Here is a 16,041-nt window from a genome sequence, read left to right on the forward strand (position 1 = left end):
AGAATCCCCATTCTACAATATACAATATAGGGCCCTTTTTTAAAAAATGTGACCTGACATTTTTTTTCCTATGTTGTCTTTGAGTACATGTTAAGCAAGTCAAAATCAAGCACCTAGTTCAAGAAAACAGAAGAATCAATAATTAATGATATTCCAAGAAGTCCATATTGTGACATATGTTTTATCAGAATAAAATCTAAACTTGATGCTTTCAGAGGTGTTGTTTTTTCCAAGGAAGATATACAAAGGCCAGGAAGAACATGAAAAGATGCTCAACATCATTAATCACTAGGAATATGCAAATCAAAATCACAATGAAGTAACACTTCTGACTCAGGATGGCTACTACTAGATTAAAAAAATACAGAAAATAACAAGTCCTGGCAAGGATGTGGTTAAAGTGTATGCACCTAAAAGAACTGAAAACAGAAACCCAAAGAGATTTGTTGTACACTCATGTTATAATAATACAATGGTATTACTCACAACAGTTAAAAGGTCCACTGATGAATGAAAGAGCAAAATGTGGTATATCCATGCAATGGAGTCATATTAAGTCTTAAAAATGAAAGAAATTCTGACATACACTATAACATGAACAAACCCTCAGGACATTATGCTAAATGCAATAAGCCACTCAAGGAAGGAGAAATATTGTATGATTTCACACTAGGTACCTAGAAGTAAGATAGTCAAACTAACAGACATAGAAGATAGCCAGGGCCTGGAGTAACAGAGGCATAGAGATAGATTATTATTATTTTTTAAAAGATTTTATTTATTCATGAAAGACACAGAGAGAAGGTAGAGACACAGGCAGAGGGAGAAGCAGGCTCCCATGAGGAGCCCGATATGGGACTCGACCCCAGAATTCCAAGATTATACCCTGAGCCAAAGGCAGACACTCAATCGCTGAGCCACCCAGGCATCCCCATAGAGAGGTTTACTGTTTAATGGGCACAGAATTTTCAGTTTGGGGAGATGAAGAAAGTTCTAGAGATGGACAGTAGTAATGACTGCACCTGACACCACTGAACTCTACATTTAAAAATGGTTGAGTCAAAAAAAAAAAAAATGGTTGAGTCAATCTTATGTATATTTTAACACAGGTTAAATACAGAAATATAATGTGTTGATATGCCTCAAAAAACTTCACACCAGTAGGAAAACCTACTTAAGGCTTATCTACCATAGAAATCTTGCCCTAGCCATCCTTGATAATTCACACACAAAATACATGCAGTACAGAAGTCTCTCTATGTGGGTGCACATATATGCACTCATATAAATTTTAATATAATCTATGATGCCTGTAATTTTAACATTTAAAAATTGCACATCAATAAATAGAATGCCGAAGCAAATAAAATTCATGTTCGTCTATGTCATTATTTCAGTCCTGAGAGAAAGAGCACACAGTTTCAACCTTCAGTGTTCAGAACACTGGAGATCATCTCTTTCCTGGCCTCTGCTAGCCTATCCTCCAGACCTTCCTCCTGCCACACTGGCTGCCCAGCCTTTTGTTGGATCCTCTCCTTTCTACTCAATGTTTAAACATGGTGCCCTTCAGGATTTAGCTCTTAGCCTCCTTGTCTTCTTACTCTACATGCTCTTGCTGGGTGATTTATCATGACTTTAAATATCAATTTACTGGTGTCTCCTAAATTTAAATTTTCCAGAGCATTCTCCTTATCCTAACCTTTATATCTAAATACTTAATATTTTCGCAGAAATTCAAACCCAAGACTTGATGTCTCACACCAAATTTGATCTTTGCCCGACTCTCCCCAGCTCTCTATATCCATCTAGCACCTATTAGAGAAAGTTTGTTTTCTTTAAGCCTTTTTTTCTTTAAGATTTTGTTTATTCATGAGAGACCCAGAGAGAAGCAGAAACACAGGCAGAGGGAGGAGAAGCAGGCTCCCTCCGGTGAGCCTGATGTGGGATTTGATTCTAGGACCCCAGGACCGTGACAACCGTGGTTGAAGCAGATGCTCAATCACTGAGCCACACAGGCATCCCAAGATTTTATTATTTTTAAGAACAATTGAAAATATTTTAATTTTTTTATTTTTAAAGATTTTATTTCTTTGAGAGAGTGCACACAAGCTGGGGGAGGAAGAGTGGGAGGGAGAAGAAGGAGAAAGAATCTCAGACAAATATCCACACCAAACGTGGGGCCTGATGCGGGGCTCAATCTCACAACCCTCTGATCGTGACCTGAGCAGAATGAGATGACCAACTGACTGAGTCATCCAGGTGCCCCATGAATATTTACTTAATAATTTAATAAAATATTAAGACATTAATCATTAGAGTTATAACTAGAGACTCATCCCCACCTCTTTTTCCTCCTTCCCACCCTAATAACCATTGCCCTAAGGTTGGCATATAACAAGCTTCCATACTTTTATACTTTTCTATGTGTGTGTATAATAAATAGCAATGTTACTTCTTTGTGTTTCATACTTTATATGAATGGATTCCTACTGAATATATTTCTCTAAACTTATTTTTTCTTCAACACAATGTTTTTTTGTTCTAGTATAGATCTGGTCCACTTACTTTAATTGCTGTGTTCCATTACAAGAAGAAACCACAGTTTATACAGTGTTCTTCTGAGGATGCTTATTTATATATTTTCACTATTTATATATTTTCACAATCAGTGTTACCATGAATATTCTTGACATGTTTCCTTAAATACCTAGAAGCTTAATTTTTTGATAGCGGTGTACATACACCTTGAACTTTATTAGGTCTCATTGAATTTGCCCTCCGCTCCCAATTCTGTACATGAAGGCCTAGAACTCAACAAATATTGAGTGTCTACTCTGCTTGGTCTTTTTTATTTTTGGGCCCCACAGCCCTTAATGACCCTTTGGGCTGTAAGTCTCTGTTAATGATGACTTTGCTGACTGGAGCTTCTGACAAAAGGAAACAATCTCTACTCAGAGGAGGCCCCATAGGGTTTTGGACTCATTCCCTCCCCAAAATGGCTAACAGGTTTTAAAAAGTAGCTATTAGTTCACCACCAGGCTCTTGTCAAAACTGAACACCTGTCTCAGACAGGTGTCCATTGACCAAACTGTCTTACTCAGGTACATGGACCAGGATTAGGTGGAGAATACAGCATCCGAAGTGTGTGTATGTCTATATATACATTCATATATGTGAACATATGGTTTTACTTTTAGGGCAGTTTTAGGTTCACAACGAAATTGAGCAGGAAGTACAGTTACCACACACCTCCTGTTCCCATACATGCACAGCCTCCCCAACCATCAACATCCTCCACCAGAGTGGTACATTTGTTATGATCGATGAATCTATATTGATACACAGTGTCCCAAATTCTGTAGTCTACATTAGGGTTCATTCTTGCTGTTGTAAATTCCATGGGTTTTGACAAATGTATAATGACATGTATCCACCATCACAGTATCACACAGAAGTTTCATTGCCTTAAATAGCCTCTGTGCTCCACCTATTCATCCTTCCCTCTCCATAAATCTCTGGCAACCACTAATCTTTTTACTTTCTCCATAGTTTTGCCTCTTGAGATCATATAGTTGGAATCATATAGAATGTGGTTTTTCCAGATTGACTTCTTTCACTTAGTAATGACACATTTAAGGTTCTTCCGTGTCTTTTCATGACTTGATAGAGTATTTCTTTTTAGCACTTGAATAACATTTCATTGTATGAATGTACCAGTGTATTTATTCATGAACCAATTGAAGGACATTTTGATTACTTCCAAGTTTTGACAATTATGACGAAAGCTGCTATAAACCCTGTGTAGGTTTGACTGCTGGATTATACAGTATGTTTAGTTTTGTAAGAAACTATCAAACTATCTTCCAAACTATCAAACCATCTACCATTTTTATTCCCACCAGCAATGAGAGTTCTTGCTGCTCCACATCCTTAGCAGTGTTCAGTGTTCTCAGTGTTTTCGATTTTCACATTCTAATAGGTGTGTAGTGGTATCTCACTGTTGCTTTAATTTGCAATTCCTAATAACAGATGGTGTTGACCATCTTTCCATATGCTTATTTGCCACCTATAGATTTTCTTTGATGAGATGCCTGTTCATATCATTTGACCAGTTTTTTAATCAGTTGTTTGTTTTTCTGAGTCTTTTCAAGTCAATTTTTGAGCCTGTTACAATCTCCAATAAAACCAGATGCCTGTGGATAATAGTGAACATGGATTGTTCATCAAATACCTTGTCGATTCTACTTTGCAACATCAGAGAATGGCTTATTCCCATGAGTAGCCCTGAAGGCCCAAGCAGAGGGAGCCAGAAGTCACATACCCTCACTTCTTCCTTGTAGGTGTCAGGGAGGTGGAGGGTCTGGCCTGAGTGGGGTGGCCTCAGCCACTGGAATCCAGGTAGCTATCCCCTCTCCTTGCCTGGACTTCTGAGGACTGACAGCAGGAGTGGAGCTGTCCAGTGGGATCTTGGGTGTTCTCGGAGGGCAGTCTCCTTAGAACACACTCAGGGTGTAACAACACACATGTATCATCTCATGGTTTCTGGTCAGGGCTTCACTGGGTCCCCTGGTTTCCAACAAGGTATTGGTCTCTCCTCTCGGGGCCTGACTGGGGAAGAATCCATTTCCAAGCTAACCTAGGCTGCAGCTATAGGACTGAGGACTCCGGCTTCTTGTTGGCCCTTGAGAGGAGGCCACCCTTACTTCTTAGAGACTGTTCACATGTCCTTGCCAAGCAGGCTTCTTGAACATGGCCATTTACCTTATTATCAAGCCAGCAAGGATAATCTCCAGGGCAAGTTGGCTGGCAAGACAGTCTTATCTAACATAATGTAATCATGGGAATGAAATCGCACCACTTTTTCCATATTCTATTGGTTAGAGGTCCTGCAATTCAAGGAAAACGAATTATATAAAAGTGTGAACACCAGAAGTGAGGGTCATTGGGGATTGCCTTAAGTCTGTTCAATACAATTAAACATTACATAAACCAATGAATTAAAGTTTGTTGTTTAACAGAACAAACCAAACTGAATAATACTAGATAAAATCTGCTAAAGAAATTGCTGTCCACTTAAGTGCTGGCAAGATAAATGTCAAAGATTAAAAGAAAATCTAGGGGTTTGCTCTCAGATCATTCCTGGCGGTCTTGAGATTTTATTTATGTTTTATGAGAGACACAGAGAGAGAGGCAGACACAGCCAGAGGTTGAGAAGCAGGCTCCCTGCAGGGAGCCCGATGCAGGACTCAATCCCAGGACCCCGGGATCACGACCTGAACAGAGGCAGACACTCAACCAGAGCCATCCAGGTGCTCCTTTTCCTGGGTGTCTTTAAATCCTCCCTTTGTTACTTAAAAAACAACAGGGGATCCCTGGGTGGCTCAGTGGTTTAGCACCTGCCTTTGGCCTAGGGCGTGATACTGGAGATCCGGGATCAAATCCCACATTGGGCTCCCTGCATGGAGCCTGCTTCTCCCTCTGTCTCTGTCTCTGTCTCTCTCTGTGTGTCTCTCATGAATAAATAATATATTAAAAAAAATAAAAAACAAAACAAAAACTGGAAATAGTAGCAAATGTGAGTGGTATGGGTGAGATCTGTGCAAGATAAACAAAGCTGAATGTCAATCAACAGACCCAAACTAGGAGTGGGGAGAAAAAAGTTTGGCCTGAAGTGAAAAGACTGGTTAATGGTTATGCATTTTGTTTAATTTAAATGTTAAATGTCAATGTAATTTTTAAATAATTCCTCCTTTTAACATACTTTTCCCATTAACAGTTCTTTACTGCATGTGGAAAAGGGCTTTCACACCTTACTTTCTCACTGGCACAGGTACTTTCAGAAGGTGGTCTAGGAAGTACAGCATGAACATGCCACACCAACTCTAATTCCAGCTCCTCTTCCCTTTCTTCTGCCTCAAGAAAACACATCAGACTACAAGAGTGGAGACAGTATTGTCACATGGGTAATCCTGAGCTTATTCTCATTAATTTTTATGCGATTATTGGCAAATTTAGTAGTTTACTCTTGGAAGCAAACTGGCTAGACTACATATCCTTCAAACATTTGTCCATAAATACTGGTTTTTGATTGGTTGTTTATTTCATAAACTGGGTTTTTGAGCGGCACTGAGTTCATGAATGCAGTCCCTGATTGAAACCTAGAATTTAGCCATTCTGTTCTTCCAAGAACAGAGATGACCTAGAGAGGATTAAAATTATCTTGTGAAAATTGGGGTGCCTAACAAAAACGTGCCTGAGTAGAAGGCTACTGTCCTGCTATCTGAGGATAGATGAAGCCAGAGAAACAGTTACAGGAAGGGCCAAAGTTCTCATCAGAAAGTAGTTTTTTATTCTGGTGAAAAAATAATACACAGTCATTGGGTTATTGCATCTCAAAGATGTCTTCAATATATTGTTCTATCCTTAGTTTCCTCTCCTTCAGTTATCACTGACAACGAGTGCGGAAAAAAACCACAATAAGCAAGAGCATGAATGGGTCTGTGTGGGTTGGGTGTGTGTAGGCTAAAAATGATAGGCAGTTGTGGAAAGATGAAGAGTGCTTGCTGTTGAAGAAGTGATTAGTGTGTTTTAAGGGGCATACTGACCAAGGATAATGAAATGCCAGTAGCCTGACCCACTAATTACCCTTCCTCCCAAAGAAACACTTCAACTGTCAGCTAGATTTGGGTCATTAACACTAAAAATCCAGAGAATTGGGGCCAACTCAACAGTAGCACATGGCTTTAGTAAAGGTCTAAGATGTCTCCTCCTCTTCATGATTCCCTTCACCCCTTCCCTAAACCGCAATATTCCAGCTGGCTCCATGCACACAGGAAAGGGATAAGACTAATTAATGTCAGAGTCTCTGTATCAGCTACAGAGGAAGAGAGAGACAGAGACAGACAGACAGACAGCCAAAGATACATGATCTCTTAGCCCAGAGCAAACTTTTATCAGCAATGGTGCTAATCTTACCAATGTTGCTCTTCCTTAGGAAAGGTGGAGAAGGTTGAGGGAAGAAAGAGAGCTGAAAATTTAGACCATGCTAAGAAGTTTACTTTGAGAAGGACAGTTATTGTTAAAAAAAAAAAAAGTCGATTACTGTAGGTATCATACGTCACGTACAAGCCAGGAAAACAGGTTCGCAAATACATGAGGTAGTCCCACACTACTATTTGAATTTCTGATTCTAATTATTAGTTCATTTTTTCTTGTTTGTTTTCAAACTGTGACATCCTGATGTTATAGATGTTAACTTACTACTTCAGCTTTGCTGTGGGCTGAAATTAAGGCCAGAGTTTGTTCGTATTTTGTGTGTTGAATTAAAGAGATGAGTGCCGGGTGAAGGCCTGAGATGAGTTTTCTCTATGAGGCAGGAGGGGCCTTTACTGTTGAGACTTCATGACAGCTATTCTAGTTGTTCAGAGGCCTGGATTGTTTCCTTCTTGGCGTTGTGCCAGGTGACTGAAGTGAGTAAACAAGACAGAGATGTACTTCCCAATTCAGTCCTTTGGTTAGGGCTGAAGGTCAGGGTCAGTCAAACCCCATTAGTGTTCATCAGTATTTGCCTCATTTATGAGCATTTTCTGTTTCTCCTCTTAACTGTTCTTTTCCTTCGTACCTCTTTTATTCCTTTCGCCTCTCTTTTTTGAAGGTGGGAAAATCTGTTCTATTTAGAAGTAGCCATGTGGACATGGCTTGGACAATCCTCGTTCTATTTACACCCAAAGCATCGTAGTCAGGGGCCAGTCAAATGCACATTATCTTCCTTCCACCAGACCCGCTCACCGGGTTGCTCTTGGCTTCATCAAGGTCATAGGACACCTTCACTGCTTGTCTGGCCTTGAAGCAGATGCAGAACAACACTGGGGCCACGGGGAACTTGACAAAAGCAGAGTGTTCAGGCTTGTTCCTGTTGGGAGAGCTCTTCTAGGCTGTCATCAGCCACTGAGAACTGGAGGAGGGTGACATTCAGATCTTCTTGTGCCTTCCCACACAGCCTTCTTGGCCTTTCCAGTGTTTGATTCTGATTTGGGTTTAGTGAGGGGCAAGAGCCCTTCTTTGCCTTCACTGTAATCTCTGTAATAATCCTATCCTTATCTTTGATAGCTGTTTACCAGCCTATTGATGAGACGTGTGGGCACCATTTTACCCTACAAGTGACATTCAGTTCCAAGAGAATGCTGGGTCCACATTTAGATGCCCTCAGAGGTGCCCATCCATTGAGGGATTTTATATATGACATGCCTTTATTAACAGAAACCTATAAATTAAACTTTCAGCTTTTAAGTTTCTAGGATCATCATTTCACTCCTTTTTTCAGCTTTCATGCATCTTATAGACATACCACATATTATACAAAGTTATTGTTAATAGCAGAATAAAAACATAAGTGAATTTCTTAAGTTTATCCTGTGAAATGGTAGTTGGAAAAAAGAGATCTGAATACAATTAAATGAATATATATTAGATGATTTCTAACTAAAATAATAAAATGATCATTCCGTATTTTTTCTCAACCTTGACAACTGATAAGTCAACTGTTTGTTGCAAAGTTAAGAGAAGGATATGCTTTTTAAATTACAAGCTGGGCCACTTTCCCAAGTAATCTATCATCTAGATAGATCACAAGATTATAAGATTCTTATTTCTTATAAACTGGTACCAATTTTATATTGCTTGAGTCCTTCCCAAGGCCTCAAACAATTCTGAGCTCAAGCTGGTGCAAAATAAATGTACTATTTAAGACAGCAAATGATTTCAGACAGAAGATATTAAACATAAAATAGATCAAATTCGAAAATAGTTTAAATTAGAAATGATGGAAACATCATCCATAGTGCATCCATAAGGATGGCAAAAATTAAGAAATCTGATAATATAAGATGTTGGCAAAAATGCAGGGCAACAGTAAATCTCATACAGTTTCAGCAGAAGTACAAACTGTGCAACCACTCTGAAGAACAACCTGACATTATCTAGTAAAGTTGAGGATATGCATGACCTTCAGCCTAGCAATTCTGCTTGGAGAGATATATCCTTTTACATACATCTTCACAAAAAGACAAACACAATAATGATCATTGCAGCACTGCTTCTAGAGCAAAAGTGAAAAGCTATCTAGAAAAAAAAGTGAGACACAAAAACACCAGGAACAATCTACATAACCACCAACAAAAATACACAAACTAAAAAAAAAAAAAAAAAAAAAAAAAAAAAACACAAACTATACTGTATCTGTTAATAAGAAAATGGGTAAGCGTAGAATACTTATACAGTGGTATGCAATTACAGTAGTGAAAATAAATGAACTAGACTATATAGGCTAACATGACTAAGACTGTAAGACAATGTTATGTGAAAAAAGCAAGTTGTAAAAGGTTAAGAGGTTTAAAAATAAATAATATAGAAACACACATTCAGATGCAATGAAACGCCGAGACACCTGCACCCCGATGTTTCTAGCAGCAATGTCCACAATAGCCAAACTGTGGAAGGAGCCTCGGTGTCCATCGAAAGATGAATGGATAAAGAAGATGTGGTCTATGTATACAATGGAATATTCCTCAGCCATTAGAAATGACAAATACCCACCATTTGCTTCAACGTGGATGGAACTGGAGGGTATTATGCTGAGTGAAGTAAGTCAATCGGAGAAGGACAAACATTGTATGCTCTCATTCATGTGGGGAATATAAATAATAGTGAAAGGGAATAGAAGGGAAGGGAGAAGAAATGGGTAGGAAATATCAGAAAGGGAGACAGAACATGAAGACTCCTAACTCTGGGAAATGAACTAGGGGTGGTAGAAGGGGAGGTGGGTGGAGGGTGGGGGTGACTGGGTGACGGGCACTGAGGGGGGCACTTGATGGGATGAGCACTGGGTGTTATTCTGTATGTTGGTAAATTGAACACCAATAAAAAATAAATTTATTATAAAAAATATAGAAACACACATATGAAAAGTATCTTTAGTTTGAATGAGAATAAGAAAGATCAAATTCAGAACAGCAGGTATTTCCAGGTAGGAAAATATAGGAATAGAACCCAGAAATAATGCATAAGGCTTCAGCTGTATCTGTAATATTTTATGTCTTAAAAAAAAATTAGACATGAAACAGTTTAGTCTAACAAATGTCATAAGAAAGCAACTTTATTTTTTAAATGAGAAAGACATTTCGAAGTCCCCATCCAAAAATTATAAATAGTCCAGTTTACTATGTCAACAAACTGCCCAACTTAGAAAAAAAATAAGAGTATGACTCTTCAAATAACAAAATGACAATATGACTTTTAAAACAGCCTAATGGGGGGCGCTTGGGTGGTGCAGTTGGTTAAGTGGCCAATTCTGGGTTTTGGCTCAGGTCATGATCTCAGGGTCCTGGGGCTGAGCCCCATGTCAGGGTCCATGCTCCGTGCAGAGTCTGCCACAGGACTCTCTCTCTCACTCTGCCTCTCCTCATCCCGAGCTCACTCACACACTCTCTCTCAAAGAAATCTTAAAAAACAAAACAAAACAAAAACAAAACCACAACCCAAAACAGTCAGGTGGTTTAGTCTAAAGCTCAGAGGAGATGCAGATTCCTAGCCAATTCCATTTCCAAGAGAAAATTCTTCCGTGTCCACACTTCCATAAATCTTCTGTAGTTTCTTGGGAATACAGAAATAGATGTATTCTTTACATCCAGTAAAGGCCAAGCAATTAGAATAGAGGTGTTAAGAGTCAGAGACAGAACAGAAGCATCAAAAACAACAAACAAATGGGATGCCTGGGTGGCTCAGCGGTTGAGCGTCTGCCTTCGACTCAGGGCGTGATCCTGGGGTTCCGGAATCGAGTCCCACATGGGGCTCCCTGCATGGAGCCTGCTTCTCCCTCTGCCTGTGTCTCTGTCTGTGTGTGTGTGTGTGTCTCTCATGAATGAATAAATAAAAATCTTTAAAAAAAACAAAAATGAGAAACAAAACTACTGTCAAGGGTAAAACAAATAAAAACTAAAGCAATTCTTTAGGAGTAATCCTTGGTTATGAGTGCTTAATTTTAAGAAGGGCAGAGAGATTTAACACTGTTGGGGAGACAGCACAGGAGTCCCTGATGAAAGGTCTCTAAGGGCTGAAACATGATAAATGAATGAGTAAGAATTAAGTGAAGGGGGTGGTGTGCCTTAAGTTGAGGCTGGGGTGAAGAGCTGCAAAGGCCTGGTGGCTGGGATGAAGAGTACGACCAGCAGCAGATGAAAGAAAGTACTGAAGGTGGAGGAGCAGGAGATGAGGCAGGGCAGAGGCTGTGGGGAGCTGGTGGGCCAAGAAGTGGAAGAGGAGGTAGGGCCTCACACATGTTGCTAATGAATTTGATTTCCAGAACACCAAAAATGGAATGCCACCTAAAAGTTTAAATGAAGGTATTTTGTATCCTTGATGACTTTTTAAACTGTGTGTGTGCTTGTGCATGTGTGCGGAGGGATGCAAAACGGATGGAGAAAGACCAGCTAGAAGCCTACTGGAGTAGACCACAGGTGAGAGAATAGAGAGAATAGTAGCTTTGTCTAGAGTGGTCGTGATGGGAAAAGATAAAAGCAGGCATTCTCAAAAGACATGTAAGACAAAATCTGCACATCTCAAGGACAGACTAGAGGGTGAGGAAGAGCAGAGTCAAGAATTGTTCTAGGCTTCTGGCTTGCACAACTTGAGGACACTGTTGTTCACTGAGAGAGGATGCTGGAAGAGCACCAGGTGGGCAAGGTACTGAGTAAGTGGGGCAGAGACGGAGAGTTCAGTTTTGGACATTTAAAGTTTGGGCTATCTTTGAGAGATTACAAGAAAACTTAGGGGAGGTCTGAGTTGAAGGCATAAATTTGTGACTCTGCCCACAGCTGAGACAGCCTAGGAAGAGAATATAGAAAGAAAAGAGGACCAAGCTTTGCGGGGTTCTAACATCAAGGCCAATAAAAAAGACAATGACTCTACACAAACACAAAAGGAGGAGCCAAAAAAATAGAAGAAAATATATGGAGAAATACAATCTTCTTTCAATAAATTCTTGTTAGATTAAGAATTAATGAACACATGAAGCTGGGCTCAGTGGCACTTAGCCTGAACCATAAGACAGTTTCCATTTTAAGTTTTTAAAAAATTTTCATTTCTACTGAGTTAAAAAACCCTAAGTCATGATCAAAGATTGACTGGAGAAAGGAACCAGCATCAGATGATGTGTCAGCAACATTCTAATTGATTACCTTACAAAGATATTTCTCCCTGAAGATTATGTACAGCTCTCAGACAGATTCTAGTCTAGGCTGCTAATCTTATCACACTGAAAAGTTGGAAGACCGGAAGTTTCGATTGGAAGGATAATAGCAAATGGATTCTTAATATGCTTTTTTGATTAGCTTGCTCTGGAAAGTATCTTTCATATTTGGATGCAGCATTTGTGTGTTAAACGTGCCAAATGATTGGTCATTGAGCCTTCTCTCCAATAACAAGAGAGGGTCGACATGGTTTAGAAACATAAAATTTTTGGTCAATGGATTACATGAAACAGTCCCCCCCCCCCCAGAAAATCTAGTTATCTTCAACAAATTTCTGGCTATACATTATAATTATTGGTATCGCCTTTTAAAGGAAAGGAACACCTTTTCCCTCAAAATCCATCATATTTCAGTTTGAAAGATATACTTTCCACCAATTCTTCACACTGTACACTAAAGAGACATCTTTTAATAGCCTTGATTTCATGATAATCTGTTTTCAATATTTCCTTCAAAGCCAAATCAAGATCAGAGAGGTGTGTTGCTAACCACTAATTTCATGGCAAAAGAAATACTGAGTATTAGGTATAATCTTATTTATTCACATGGCAGTACCATTCCCTGCAGAATTACTGCCCCCATATACACTCTCTCAAAAAGGGCCCTCCTGGTGTTTTCATCATTACTAATTTGAAGACAACTTTTGCAGTCTACAACCCAGCTCACAAAATGCTAATAACTCTTATCACTTAGATTTTCACCAAAACACAAAAGAATTGGTCAAGACTTTTCCTTCAAATGGCCTGCACATGTGAAAAGAACAATAAAGTGAAATATGCAATAAAGCATGCATATGTAACTGGTATTTCAACATATGTCCAGCAGAGATATTTGTTAAGGAATACTGCCAAAGAGCTTCCTCGGTTTTCTCCTTGATAAAAATATGTGTCAATAATTATGTTTGCTTTGACAAGTTTGGTTTCTTGATAATTTGCTAAAAGAATTTAATTCTGAATATTGCTCCCACGGCTCTGTCTTCCTCTCCACCTGTAGTCACCATGGCAAAAACTATTTTGTAGAAGGTCTGGAAAACTTAAGTAGCTTACCAGAGAGGTTGCTGGGCTTTAGCAGAAAACTCACCAAAATTTATTTAATTTTGAAATTTTTTCTAAAGATCCTATTTATTCATGAGAGACACCCAGAGAGAGACAGAAACACAGGCAGGGGGAGAAGCAGGTTCCCTGCGAGGAGCCCGATGTGGGACTTGATCCTGGACCCTAGGATCACACCCTGTGCCGAAGGCAGATACTCAACCTCTGAGCCACCCAGGCATCCTCTCACCAAAACTTAAATAGCTTACGTCACCATTTGACAATATTTTACACAAAAGATAACACACCAGACACTAGGAGTCAACAGATTATCTCATTTCAGACTTTACTACTCAGCAAATCACTTCAGAACCACTAAGCCATTTTTGTGAATTGGGACTATAATGCAACATAGTGAAACAATGGAAAATGTGAATGCAAATTAATAAACAATATGCAGAAGATAAACTGCACCCATATGGCTAATAGCTGAAAGCAGCTAACACAAGACTTTGTCATCCATTTATAAGCTAATGTGTCGAAGTTTAAAAACCTAGTGTAATTTCTGAGAAAATCGTAATTAATCTTACATTTCGAGACATGAACTATAAATAAAATTGCTTCATTGTTTTGCTTTTCTTCCAACATGATTAGGCTGCTTAAAAGATCCTGGGGATCTTTTAAGTTCATAAACCATATCCCAAAAAACTAATTAAAATGTGAGGTGAGACTCATGGCCCAAAGAAGAAGAGGTAAATACAGCATCGAACTCAAATAATTTTTAAATGATGTAAACTCATTAAATTGGATATCATTAATTCAAAACATGTGATACAAATAACATGGGAATATTATTTGAACAACTTCGAAGCCAAATATGTTTAACAATTTCAAAGACCAAACTGTTTTTGAGAGCTTTATAGTTTAGAAGGTTTGAACAGCTGAGGTATCAAATTTAGGTTACTTTGTCTATCACTGATGTTGGCAAAGGAAAGTACTATTTCTTATAAATATGTTGCACACAGAAGAGAACATAAAGGATGGGAATCAGCTTAAATTCAGATTAAATCCAGAGTAAGATTTAATGAAACACTTTTGGAAACGAGATTAAAATGAATCCTTCTTTCAAATATATGTTATCATTATCTGCTTTTTAATAAGTATATCTATGACATGGACAACATATTTGGTTATTTCTAACCTATAGGACTTCACTGTCAATGCTAAGGAAAACAAACAGATTACTTCTCCTTCCATTATTATTATTATTTTTTAGATATGACTGACTGGGAGATCCTACTGGCCAAATGCTGAATGTTCTACAATGCACAGGAACTAACCAAACCTTGATCTGTTGTTTGTTTATTTTCAAAACTCTTAACTGAGAGCAAATCTATGAGCATAACTGAAAATTATTTTTAAAAAATGACATATACACAGCGTACAGGCTACATTTAGTGAATGTCGAGCTTTCCTTGGATTTTATTTTCATAGATTAAAGAAAACAAAATTGCCATCATTCTTTATATGCCTATTTGGAAAAGCAACACTTCATCAGCAACATTAGCAAAATTTACAACAGAAATTACTTGTCATCAAGTACATTTTTTAGTTATTCAGATAAATAAAGCAACATTCAGCTTCGCATTTGCGTGTTTCAACAAGTGCAACTGTAGTTCTACAGCCTTCTCTGGGCCCCTTTGGGAAAGGCATTGTGGGGGTCATATTACTGTGTATCTAACCAGCAAAACAGGCCTCAAGTAGTTCTAAATGTCACTTAAAATCACTCTGTTTACCAGAGCAACTCACAGATTAATGGAGGAAGAGTGGAAAAGCCAGATGGGCGATGGACAAGGCCACTGGGCACAGTTAAGCACTTTGTGCATTTTTAAAAGATTCTCGGCAGAGGGGTGGCAAAATATGTTCCACTGTGGTGCCAGCCGAGGAAAAAAGAGCATCTTTGGATAATTTATCTGCCCAGAGGGGATGCCTTTTTGTAACTCATACAACTACATCATGATTAGCTAACAGACTGGTGCTAGAAGTTTCTCCCAGAAGACATCCATAAGGTATACGATTTCATAGAGAAAAAGAAGAATCCAGCAAACATTTTGTTCTCCCTTATCAGAAATATCAATGCTATGAAAGTTACATTGATTGTTAAATTTAAAAGGAATCTCAGGAAGTAGTACAAAGACCGATCTTGGAGTAGAAATACATAAAATGAGTTATCTGGCAACTGAGCCAAGTGGGAAAGCCTTGATATCAAAGATCCAAATTTTTAATTTAATACTAAAATCACAGAAGGTATAGTTAAACACATTATACTACAAAGTTCGTACATTCAGATTCTGTTTTAGGAACTCAAAATTATCTGTCACATTTACATATGTGACCACGATCCTATTACAGTCTAATAAAAATCACAATCCTATACTAATTTGTCATATACAAACTTAACATATATGGCCTATGTGTTAAAATAATTGCTTCATTCTTAAGGTACTAAAACGTTTATCTGAGAAACTTTTCCAACATAAATAATGAAGCAATCTGAAATAGCTTTCCCAGGTTTAACTAGGGCAATCTCCACCCTAACTCCTTCTTTTCCTCCTCCTGTTTTGCATTTGCACTCTTTCAAGAAGTGCTCAAATTTTTTACTCTATGTTAGCTGAGGGACTAGTTCCTATGGAAGAAGGAAGAAA

General features: G+C 38.5%; 1 protein-coding gene across 5 annotated transcripts in view; it reads right to left on the reverse strand.

The window, feature by feature from the left end:
• MARK1 (microtubule affinity regulating kinase 1) overlaps positions 1-16,041 on the reverse strand; it is a 116,190-nt gene that overhangs the window by 50,689 nt on the left and 49,460 nt on the right. The window lies entirely within an intron of this gene.

The sequence above is a fragment of the Canis lupus genome, chromosome 38 (genome assembly GCF_048164855.1).
Source record: "Canis lupus baileyi chromosome 38, mCanLup2.hap1, whole genome shotgun sequence".
Lineage (NCBI taxonomy): Eukaryota > Metazoa > Chordata > Mammalia > Carnivora > Canidae > Canis > Canis lupus.